Source organism: Drosophila tropicalis, unplaced genomic scaffold (assembly GCF_018151085.1).
Source record: "Drosophila tropicalis isolate 14030-0801.00 unplaced genomic scaffold, ASM1815108v1 contig_639, whole genome shotgun sequence".
In the NCBI taxonomy this organism is placed as follows: Eukaryota; Metazoa; Arthropoda; class Insecta; order Diptera; family Drosophilidae; genus Drosophila; species Drosophila tropicalis.
In genome coordinates, this window is record NW_027173119.1 from 27,144 (window position 1) to 39,011 (window position 11,868).

An 11,868-nucleotide genomic window follows, 5' to 3' on the forward strand; every position below is an offset into this window, starting at 1 on the left:
GACATATATAGAGCAAAATCTTTTTAGAGAATGAATTGGTGAGGATATTAGCGTAATCACGCCACATAAATGTATAATTTTTTTTTGTTTTCTTTAAATTTTTTTTTATTGACTAATGTTAAAAGTTTAATTACAGTAAAGTTAGGAAATCATGAATATTAAATAGTAAAGTAATCATTAGTAATAAGAACAATATGCAACATTTGCAACCTTTATAATCGGATTTGTTCCGAGATTCAGCTATTTAGCTAAACTGTTATGAAAATGAAGAATTTTTGTAGATCAAATTGATCGAATCTATAGCAAGATGATGCAAATTATTTTGAATTGTTTGAATAAATTTTAAGTTTATTATGAATCATTGATTTCTTTAGTTCCCTGATGTAGAAGGAGAAGTCCTAGCTTTCATTTGGGAGTCTGCGATAACTTTCGCTGGCAGGCTCATGGTAGGGTGGGTACAGACGCGGAGCGCAATTATCATCTATAGCGCCTGCAAGAAATGATGTCCGAAACTCTTTTGTATTCTTCTCTAATAAAATCCAGGCAAGGGATTCGGTTAATATGAATAGCCGACATACATAAAATACGCTGTGAAAATACTAGCTATGACGTTCACAAAGAACCCCCCCACAGGCTGTTTTTGCTAGTCGTTTAGGAATCCCCATTGAGCAGTCATATGCAGACTAAACACCTTCTCAAAAGTCTATCACACGCGTTCTCAATATAATATAAGTGGTTCGGGTAACTCTAGTTGGAAATCGAGGTACAGTCCTGGTGGAACAGCGGGAGTAGGTTTATCCGTTCTGCCTCCATTTTATTGAGCAAAAGGATCGCAGTGTCACTACCCTTTGTGTTTTGCTGACCTATGTCGACAGTTACAGGGTGCAAACCAGGAGTGTTAGACTGCTACTTTATTTTATTGATATATATGTGTAGTTCTCTTTGGCTAATACATATATAAGGCGGGATGTCCCAATTTAATTGAGATTTTGTCGTCATGTGTCTGGTTCTATTACATATTTGGCGCCCAACGTGGGGCCATAACGAAAGGTCCTAGAAAAGTGGTCTTACTTTTCAGGGCAAGAGTTGGTGCCATGGACGAGAGGTTAAAATTGTTTTTTACACTTTAGGTAAAGGGGGTCGAATAACATCAGACTATATTGAGCCTTCGTCAGAAAAGACCGAATGTGTCATTGACTTTCTTTATTTCTTTCTTTTTTGTTTTTTTTTTGCTCTCTACTGACTGAGGAAAATTTAGCTTGGAATTCGTCTTGTAGCCAGACTACAATAGCGACCACTAAAACACTCTTTAGGACGTAGATGGTATTCTTTTTTCATTCTATTTTTGTGTAAAGTTGAATGTTATGGATGCGGTCTCTATGCAACTAAATGGAAATCGTATGGTAGTAATTCTGCCACAGCGAACTGTAGTAGTAGGATTGGCTAAGTAAACTTCGTCTTTTCGCATAATTTCTGGTACTCTAATACTGGTATTGGCGACTTAAGTCTAGCTTAGAATTCGTAACGTAGTGTATTTACGTCTACGACCACTAGAGCGCTAAACCAATAGCTTGGAGGATCTTTTTGTTTCTTTCTATTTTTTTTCTCTTTTCTCCTTTGTGTTATGTATTTGCTATAAGATTCGATCAACGGATTGGATTTTTGGAATTCTTTATAATTGCGAAGCAGCTATAAAGACCAACCAATTCAGGGTGAATTAATACGGGCATTATATAAGAAGGGAAAAAATAACCAATCAATCTTTTTTTTTTTCTCTCTTTCGAAAGCACCAGGTGCAAATGGAACCCTATAATTTAAATAGTGCAGTCATAAACTATGCTAGGAAATTCAGGTTTTTAGCCAAGCTAAATCCTGACCAGTTAAAAGAGTGATGCATCTAAAATTATTTGCCAGGCGCAAACTAGTGTATTCGTTAATTTTTTCCTTTCATTTTCCTAAATATGTTTTGGGATATATTAGAGTATAGGACTCATTATTAAAAAAAAAGACGATAGTGACTTCAAATTCACGTTAAGGGAACGATATGATTTAAGAGAAAATACCAATTAAAATTTCATCACGAGATATTATTAACATATTAAAATTAATCAGATATTTGTCAAAATGGTTCTCACTAGGAGTGAAGAAAACTTAGCTCATGAGATCTCAGATGCGTTATGCTCAATTTGTCAAAAAGCAGTATGGGCCACGCAAGAGTTGGTGGTGAAAACTTCATGCCATCATCTATTTCATAAAAATTGTATATCCGAATGGATTGATCAGTTTAATGTTTGTCAAGTTTGTAATGCGTCGATACGTAGAGCAGATTTGGAAGTGCAAAACGTGCCATTTGCAGAGATAGAATCCGAACGTCCTATAAACATAGGTGCAATCACAACAGGAGCGGTGCCGAAAGGCCCAAATACACGCTCTCGTAGAAATATTAGTGGGGGTGAACAAGCTAATCAAGTAACTGCAAATATAGAGATGTCTGCAGGAGATCGCCCCACAACGATAAGAAAACAACGAGGAAGACCTCAAGGAAATGGGTCCAATATACCTCGTCGAAGCTTAGACGCTAGTAGAAGACCAGCGCGAGCCTCGATAGAAATTGATTATGACAGAATTAGCAGTCAAATAGAGTCCATAATAGACCGAAGGATGGGACAACTGGGAATTGCAGAGCAACATATAAATGCGTCAGCGCAAAACCAAAGTATTCCTAGGAGTTCATCGACAGGCAGACCAAGCAGAACGGGTCATAACCCAGACAAAATTACACAGCTAATTCATAGTTGGAATGTAAAATTTGACGGTTCGTCAAAAGGAGTTACGGTCGAAGAGTTTCTTTATCGAATCAAAACGTTAACTGAGGATTGCTTAGACCAAGATTTTGATGCAGTATGCAAGAATTTGCATATTCTTTTAGTAGGCAAAAGAATTGGAGATTGGAGATACCGTAGAGATGTTGTAAACTTAGAGTGGTCAGAATTTTGTGCAGCCATGAAATATCAATATAAAGATTACAGAAATGATGCAGATATACTAGAAGATATTCGTGGGCGTAAACAAAAAGTAGGAGAAACCTTTGAAAACTTTTACGATGAGATTATGACGCAGATGTCACGTATGTCGAAAAGCATAGACGAAGAACAACTCATTCAGCTGCTCACACGTAATTTATTGCCAGACATTCGTCATGAATTGTTGTATATACCTATTCTCTCTATACCTCATCTTCGAAAGCTAGTGCAAATGCGAGAAAATTTATTAGGGGATATAGTCTCTAGGAGAGCAAATAAAACTTCAGCCAATTTTCAGTATGCTAAACGCAACATTGCAGAAGTAGAAGAGCCAGAAAAGTTCGAACTCTCCGAAAAGATGGATTTAAATGTGTACAATGTTGAAGCAGTGCAAGCTCCGCTTAAAGTATTTCGGTGTTGGAATTGTGATGCAGAGGGACATGGCTGGGACAACTGTTTAGAACCGCGCACTATATTTTGTTACGGGTGTGGCTCAAAAAACGTATATAAGCCCCAATGTAAAAATTGTATCGCCAAGAAAGCGGAAAACTTAGTGAAGGGTCCATCGGTGAAAGCTCGGATGGCCCCGAAAAATCTTTAATTGAAATATTACCTGATTTACCGGCTAGCTCAGAACCAATAGAGCAAGCAAACAAAATACCAGACTTACCTTTTAACTGTTACGATAAGACGCCAGTTATATCGTCAGTGAAACCTTATCAAGAACGTTTGAGAAATTATCTCAAAGTGCGTGGTAGAATTTTTGGACGCAATCCAATTTCACCTCGGTCACGACCAAAGAGATCTACTATGCGATTGCGAACTTTTTGGAAAGTAGTTAGGCAAACTAAGCGTTTACTTATTTCGTCAATGATTCATGAAAAGTCGGATGGAAGATTGTATGCGGAAGTATCATTTTTAAATTTTTGTGAACAAGGTCTTTTAGATACCGGCGCGAACATAAGTTGCGTGGGATCGACTTTGGCGTCAGAAGATTGGTCAAAGTATCCAAAGTTTCGTCGTATTTCTTCCCAAGTTAAAACAGCGGATGGACAAGATCAACCAGTCATCGGTTTCATTACGTTGGATATTACCTATAAAAACAAAACTAGACCGATAAAGTTATTCCTCATACCATCCATTCAGAAAAGGATGATATTGGGAATAGATTTTTGGAAAGCGTTTCAATTAGCGCCAGGGTTGTTATCAGCTTTAGATTACGTAAGCGAATTCAGAATTCGAGATAGTAAGGAGGAACAATTATACCCATTATCTGACGGCCAAAAGAGACAACTTCAAGCCATTATTTCATTATTTCCGTCATTTGAAAGGAAAGGGCTTGGGCGAACAACGTTGATTAAACATCATATAGATGTCGGATCGGCAAAACCGATTAAGCAAAGGTTTTACCCTGTATCCCCAGCAGTGGAAAAATTAATGTATAGCGAAGTTGATCGAATGATAGAATTAGGAGTTATAGAGTTATCAAATAGTCCGTGGAGTTCTCCGATGAGATTAGTAGTTAAACCTGAGAAAGTGAGATTATGTCTGGATGCTAGAAAAATAAATGCATGTACGACAAAGGATGCATATCCGTTACCAAGTATTGATGGGATATTCGCACGGCTTCCTCGTGACGAAATCATTACTAAAATCGATCTTAAAGATGCGTATTGGCAAGTGGAATTATCAGAAGAATCTCGTGGGATCACAGCATTTACTATTCCAGGAAGGCCATTGTACCAATTTCGAGTAATGCCATTCGGATTGTGCAATGCCCCACAAACTATGTGCAGGTTAATGGACGAAGTTATTCCAGCGGACTTGAAGTATTGTTGTTTTGGATATCTTGATGATTTATGTGTAGTAACAGCAGATTTTGATTCACATATATCAGTATTGATGAGATTAGCGGATCAATTTCGTAAAGCGAATCTAATGTTAAATCTCAAGAAGAGTCAGTTTTGTGTGACCGAAGTTAAATATTTAGGGTACATAATTGGCAGAGGCGGAATTTCAACCGATCCAAGCAAGATTGAATCGATTTTGCAATGGCCTACACCAAAGTCCCTAAAACAAACGCGTGGATTTTTAGGATTAGCAGGATGGTATCGAAGATTCATCGCAAACTTTTCAGAAATTGCAGCGCCGATTACAGATTTGCTAGGAAAGAAAACGAAGTTTGAATGGACCGATAGTGCGCAGAAAGCTTTTGATGATCTCAAAAGACAACTGACGATGGCTCCAGTTTTGCAAAACCCTGATTTTAGTAAAAAGTTTTTTCTTCAATGTGATGCAAGCGATGTTGGTGTTGGTGCAGTTTTAGTGCAATTGGATTTGGAAGGTGGAGAAAAACCCATAGCCTATATGTCCAAAAAGCTAAACGCGGCACAAAGAAATTACAGTGTCACGGAACGTGAATGCTTAGCCGTAGTTTGGGGTGTAGAACGCTATCGTTGTTATCTAGAACTTCAAGATTTTGAGATTGTTACAGATCATGCCAGTCTATCTTGGTTGATGAAGCAGTCCAATCTTAAAGGGCGTCTAGCGAGATGGGCTATGCAATTGCAAGGTTATAAATTTGAGATAAGTCATAGAAAGGGACGAGAACATATAGTACCAGATGCATTGTCGCGTATGTACTCCGAAGAGATCGCGCAATTAGACTCATTTGGGCCAGAAATTAATTTATCTTCAGACTGTTTTAAGGATGAAGAGTATCAAAAACTAAAGGAGAAAGTACTACAAAATGTGCAATCATACCCTGATATCAAGGTCATGGATAACTTGGTGTATATTAGGACTGAACATAATGATGGTACCGAGGAGTGCAAAAAGAAAATGTGGAAATTGTGGGTGCCGCAAAGATTGACCGCAGAAGTTATATCACGTGCTCATGATTCCACGATTACAGCTCATGGAGGCATGGTGAAAACCGTGGAACTAATAAAAAGACATTTATATTGGCCAGGGATGGTTTCCGAGATTCGAGAATATGTGCGTAATTGTGAGGTATGTAAGTGTACTAAACCTCCTAATAGGACATTAAAACCACCCATGGGTAAACAGGCAGTGTCTGAACGACCGTTTCAACGATTGTACATCGACCTCTTAGGACCATATCCAAGGAGTAGAAAAGGAAACATAGGTTTACTTATTGTATTAGATCATTTAACCAAATTTCAATGGCTTTGTCCAGTGAAAAACTTTACGACAAAACCAATTATAGAGTTTCTTCAAAGTCAGATTTTTCTATCCTATGGAGTGCCAGAAATTTTAATTAGTGATAATGGAGTTCAGTTTAAATCAAACGAATTTAATTCATTTTTAACTACGTTTGGAGTTCAGCATACTTATACAGCTGCATATTCCCCTCAATCAAATGCTTCAGAGAGAGTAAATCGCTCGATCGTGTCAGCTATTCGTTCGTATTTAAAATCTGATCAAACAGAGTGGGATACCCATACCCAAGAAATAAGTTGTGCCTTAAGAAATAGTTATCATCAAAGTTTAAAGATATCTCCATACCATGCGGTATATGGATTAGATATGATAACACATGCAAGTCAATATAAACTGCTAAGGAATTTAACAATGTTAGATGAACCAGTAGTACAGCTCGATCGAGATGATCAGCTTAAATTATTACGATCAAAGTTACGAGAGAACTTGAAAGGTGCATATGAACAACAAGCCCAGCAATATAATTTGAGAACAAGACCTATCTGTTTCAAAGTTGGTCAGGAAGTTTTTAGGAGGAATTTTGTTCAGAGCAATTTTAGTAAAGGAATTAATGCGAAACTTTGCCCGGCGTTTCTTAAAGCTCGTGTTCGTGAAAAACAAGGGAATGCATACTATATTCTAGAAGATTTACAAGGGAAATTAGTAGGAACTTTCCATGCAAAGGATATTCGTCAATAGATATTGTAATATCACAGACTTTCACATTTCTGTTGAATTCGTGACGTTGAATAAACTACGAATTAAACAGTGGTGTAATGTACAGGAATTTCAGTTATTTTAAAATTCAACTGATTTCGATTATTTAGTATTTTTGTTGTTGTTATCGATATTTACTAAAGTGGTGAGAATCGAAATTTAGGTAACCAGCTGAAAAAGAGTGAACTAAGTGGCAACGCCACACAGCTGATCGGTTTATTTTACATTGCTTTACATTATTTTTCTATAAATGGAGTTTGGATAAAACAATAAGAAAAATAAGGCAAAAGAAACTAATTGGACAGCGTGGTTTTTGGAAAAGTGTTCTTTCTTTCCTCCACGTGAATTCCAACTGATCGGACGTATTTGTCCAAAGTTTTAAATAACCCAATAGGGGAGTGCATCATAACCCCTACGCGTGTGCGAAAACCAAATTGTATGCGTGTGTATGTGTTCAAGAGATTGATGTAAGTTAATTTCATTGCAATAATTCTCGAATTATTGTATATTTAACTTATGCATTTTCTCTTTAACAGCATCGGAAATAGTTTCCATCAAGTATTGGCAATTTCTCTAACAGATTCGCCGTACTTGACATTTTCGTTGAGACACCTGTCTTCGGCAGACTTGCCCCCAGCAGTCTCAAAATTTTTGTGAGTGAACTGTTTGCGGCAGTCAAAGGCTTGAACCGACGATCGATTGTGAAAATCCGAGAGTTAAATATATTTAACTTTTACCTCGGATGGTAGTAAGGGTAAATAAAAAAAGATAAATTCCCAATATTGTTTTGTGTCTTATACAGTGTTATTATAGATATGGCGTTAGCGAAACAAAGTGAAGGTTGAGGCATTTATAATTGTCAACATCGCACTTTCGCTTATCCTGCCTCCCATTTAATCTAGACCTTACAAACCGAACACGTGGAGGATTATAAACCTAGAAGGATGTACAAAACCTAACCTTTTTCTCAATCTTAACCTAACCTAAAGCGTGTAGGATTATAAAATAGAAGGATGTTTTAAAATCTAACCTTTCTACGGACAAAACCTAACCTCGCTCAACACGTTATGTAATGAAAAGAGCATTGTGGAATTATTTTCAAGTACAACTAAGGCGTTTAATTTGCCTAAGGAGATTTTTATTCGTCTTCGGAACGGACGAAATAATCCGGATTAAGTGAAATGAGTCAACATAAGGCTCCCCAGTAGTTTTGAATCAATTTTAAGTTAAGTTTACATTGAATTTCCTTTTTTTTTGTTGTTTGTTGGCTAAATGGTTCAATGTTAAAGGAAATGGAATTCAATGGCAGTGTATATTTTCGTTAGCTAATAATTTTCATTTTTCAGAATTTGAGTATGCATGTAAATTCACAATGTAAGATGCTTTAGCTCTATTTGGATTATGTAAAGCTTCCTATTTTCAACAGCTACAACAACACAACGAAAGATCTTTCTGCGTGGGAAAAATTAACAAGCTGTAAGTGTATCTAAAACCAATTTTCCTTATATTTTTATAAATCACTGATGAACTGAATTTATTCGGGTGAGCATTTAATACTGTTGAAATAATTCTCTCTCAACTCAATGCATGCATGATCACACACATATGAATATATATATGTAACTTTGTATGTTCTCTCACGAGATGCGTTAAAGAGAACAATGACTCTATGATAGACAAATAGAAGTCAGTCGCGAATGAACTGCACAACCAACCACACGCATTCTGTTTTTATTATAACAATAGGTTATGGGCCCAGGCAACGTGCCTATGTGGTTGCTGTGGTAATTTTTAGAAGAAATTAGTTTTCGTGCTGTGTTCTAGACGGTTTTTTCACAAAGTATATATGAACAAGTATAATGTCGGCGTTATATCAGATTGATAAACTCGGGGACAGTAATTATGACTCGTGGTGCATCCAGATGAAAAGTGTGCTGGTGCATGCGGATTTGTGGAATGTGGCGTCAGGCGTATTGGCAAGGCCAACTACGGGGAGAACACCGAATGGACGACGCACAGTGGGGCCTTCTGGCATTTAGCATTGCAAAAATCATAGCGTTTAAACCAATAAATCGATTTCAAAAATTTAAAAAGCATATGATAAAGAATACCTTAAGCTTCAAAATGAATGTTTGTCAAAAGTGCTGGGTGTTCGTGGTGCTGTAATATTCAAGGTCAAAGTCAGAAAATATTTCCAAGTATGTTTTTCCTTTAAAAATGGATCGAAACCCGATTTTTTTCAATCACAAATGGAATTTTTCATTGTTTTAGACGACTATGTAACATTTTTTAATGTTTTAATTTGATTTTTTAACATAATTACAAAAAGAAAAAAAAATTTTTTTGTAATTTTTTTTAGGTTAATTTTGAAAATTTGCTATTGATTTCTGATTTTCTTCAAAATAATTTTCAATATTTACATCAGTATCTAATAAACTCAACATTTCGGGACTATAGTTGCTATTTTCCAAATCCTTTCGTGATCGCACGTGTCTCAGTGATGCAATAAGTGGGTCCGAAGAGGCTGCTAGCATGTTAAAAGGTCTTCATTTTGTCTAACACGATAAGTTTTTAATGTATTAGTGTATCTGAACCTTTTGTAGTCCTTGTTTTTACATTCCTGTGCTTCTTCGGATAGCTCTCCAAGTGGTAAACACTGATATTCTATTAAATCCTTTCCGTGAGCCAAAATCCTATGTACCGTTGGGGTAAGTTTTTTTTGCGGATACAATTCAGTCAAAAGATGAGCAGTCTTTGAAGTATATTCGGCAAATTTTTCACCATTTACCATTTCCTTGCAATTTATAACATTTAAGATAACAGCCAACCGTTTAATGATCTCTTGACTAACCCCTGTTATAAAAGATGTCACTTCATCATTTTCAAAAAATCTCCTTGAAAGATTTCCATCATTCGTGTTTCGGTATTACCCTTTTTGTATTAATTAGGTAAACAACTTAATATTTACATCCAATTAGGTAAACGGAAATAAAAACGACCAACCCACAAATAGGACAAACTTTTCATCAACTTAAATAACAAGTCTTGTCAATAATAAGTCTTGTCATTTTTTCCAAAGCAGGTAATTAGCAATTTATCATTGTAGAAAGGCATATATGTAAGGTAGTATTTGCAAAACAGCATTACGCAATGTTATCATTTAAATACAAAGAAGCTACAGGCCAATACGCATGCGCTCTTCTTCTTCCTTAAACCTGCAGCGCATTTTTTAGGCGAGGTTGCCTTAGTTTTATGGCTTACGCATCGCTGTCGCAGGTCTCCGCATATTGGGACTATATACATCTGATAGGTAAATATTTCACCTACCTAGTGTATGTAGTCCGGTATTGATACTCGTTGAGTCTTGCTAGTTTTATTCCATCAAAGTTCAAAAAATGCCAATATTTAGTACTAGTACTACTTCTAGTTCAATAACTATTTAAGTAATTATTAAAATTTATGAAACATGCTATTAATAAAGAACATACTTTTCAGATAAAACCAAAAAATCCAAGATCGATTGTTGAAATCGCCCAATATTCAGTTTTAAAGTTGCGATTTTTTTTAAAAATTATCATTTTTTCCTTTTCACTAAAAATGTCTCAACTTTGGGCGCCTCTAGCACCCATAAATCTCAACCGATTTAAAAAATTTTTCGGATTCATAATCTCTGAAGTATTTCCTATCGATTGCATATATAATTTTTGCCAAACGCGATCATGAAAAAACGTATTTTTGCAACGCTATCCGAGCAGAGGCCCAACTGTGCGACGCTGGATCAGAAGGCATTGGCAATGATCACCTTAAGCGTCAAGACTTCACAGTTGGGACATGTGAAGCACTGTGCAAGTGCACATGAGGCTTGGAAGGAGCTTCAGGAAGCTCATCAACCCAGAGGACCCGTTAGAAAAGTAGCACTTTTCAAGAAATTGCTAAGTAAACGCATTCAGGAGGGTCAAAGCATATCGAGTTATTTGTCGGATTTCAAGGAAATCTTGGACAAACTTGCTGGCGTTGGAATCGAAATATTGGACGAGCTCACGACGATTATTTTGCTTTCCAGTCTTCCAGACGAATTCGACAATTTCGTTGTCGCCATAGAGACACGCGACAGTTTACCGTGTTTCGACATGTTATGCATAAAGCTGAGAGAAGAAGGAGAACGCAAAAGAGAGAGCGAAAAACCGATCGAGAGCGCAAAAGCATTTACAGTGGTGGAAAAGCAATCGATGCAGAGAGACAATTGGAAGAAAAAGCAAAAAGTTTGGAACTGTTTTGCGTGTGGCGGCAAAGGCCATTTTAAAGCAAATTGTCCCAGTGTAAACGGTCGGAATGTTGCATCAAACCCGAATAAGGCAGTACAGTCATCGTTAGGTTTGCTGAACGCGTTGGACGCGAAATGTTTGGAACGATCGAACTGGTGTCTGGACAGTGGCGCCACCAGCCATATGTGTTGTAACAGAAATTTGTTTTCAAAATTTGAGAAACATTCGGAAAAAATTGTTTTGGCTGATAATAACTTTCTTCAGGCTGAAGGAAAGGGCGAGGTAAAGCTGAATATGGTTTCACGTATACTTACATTAAAGAATGTATTGTATGTACCCAAAATGAGAGGTAATTTCGTGTCGGTGAGCAAAGCAGTTGAACATGGAAGCATCGTTGAATTTGGACTAAAGTATGCACGAGTGATCCAAAAGGGCGAATGCATTTTGAAAGCGGACAAAGTTGGCCGTTTGTATATTTTTGGAACAGCACCGAGCGAATGCTATGCCATTGAACAGACTTACGAAGATTTGTGGCATAAAAGGTACGGACATCTCAACTATGGCAGTTTAGCTGAAATTGCACGAAAGGATTTGGCCTGTGGCATGGGAACGTTTGACTCAACGTCGTTGGAACCCTGCAA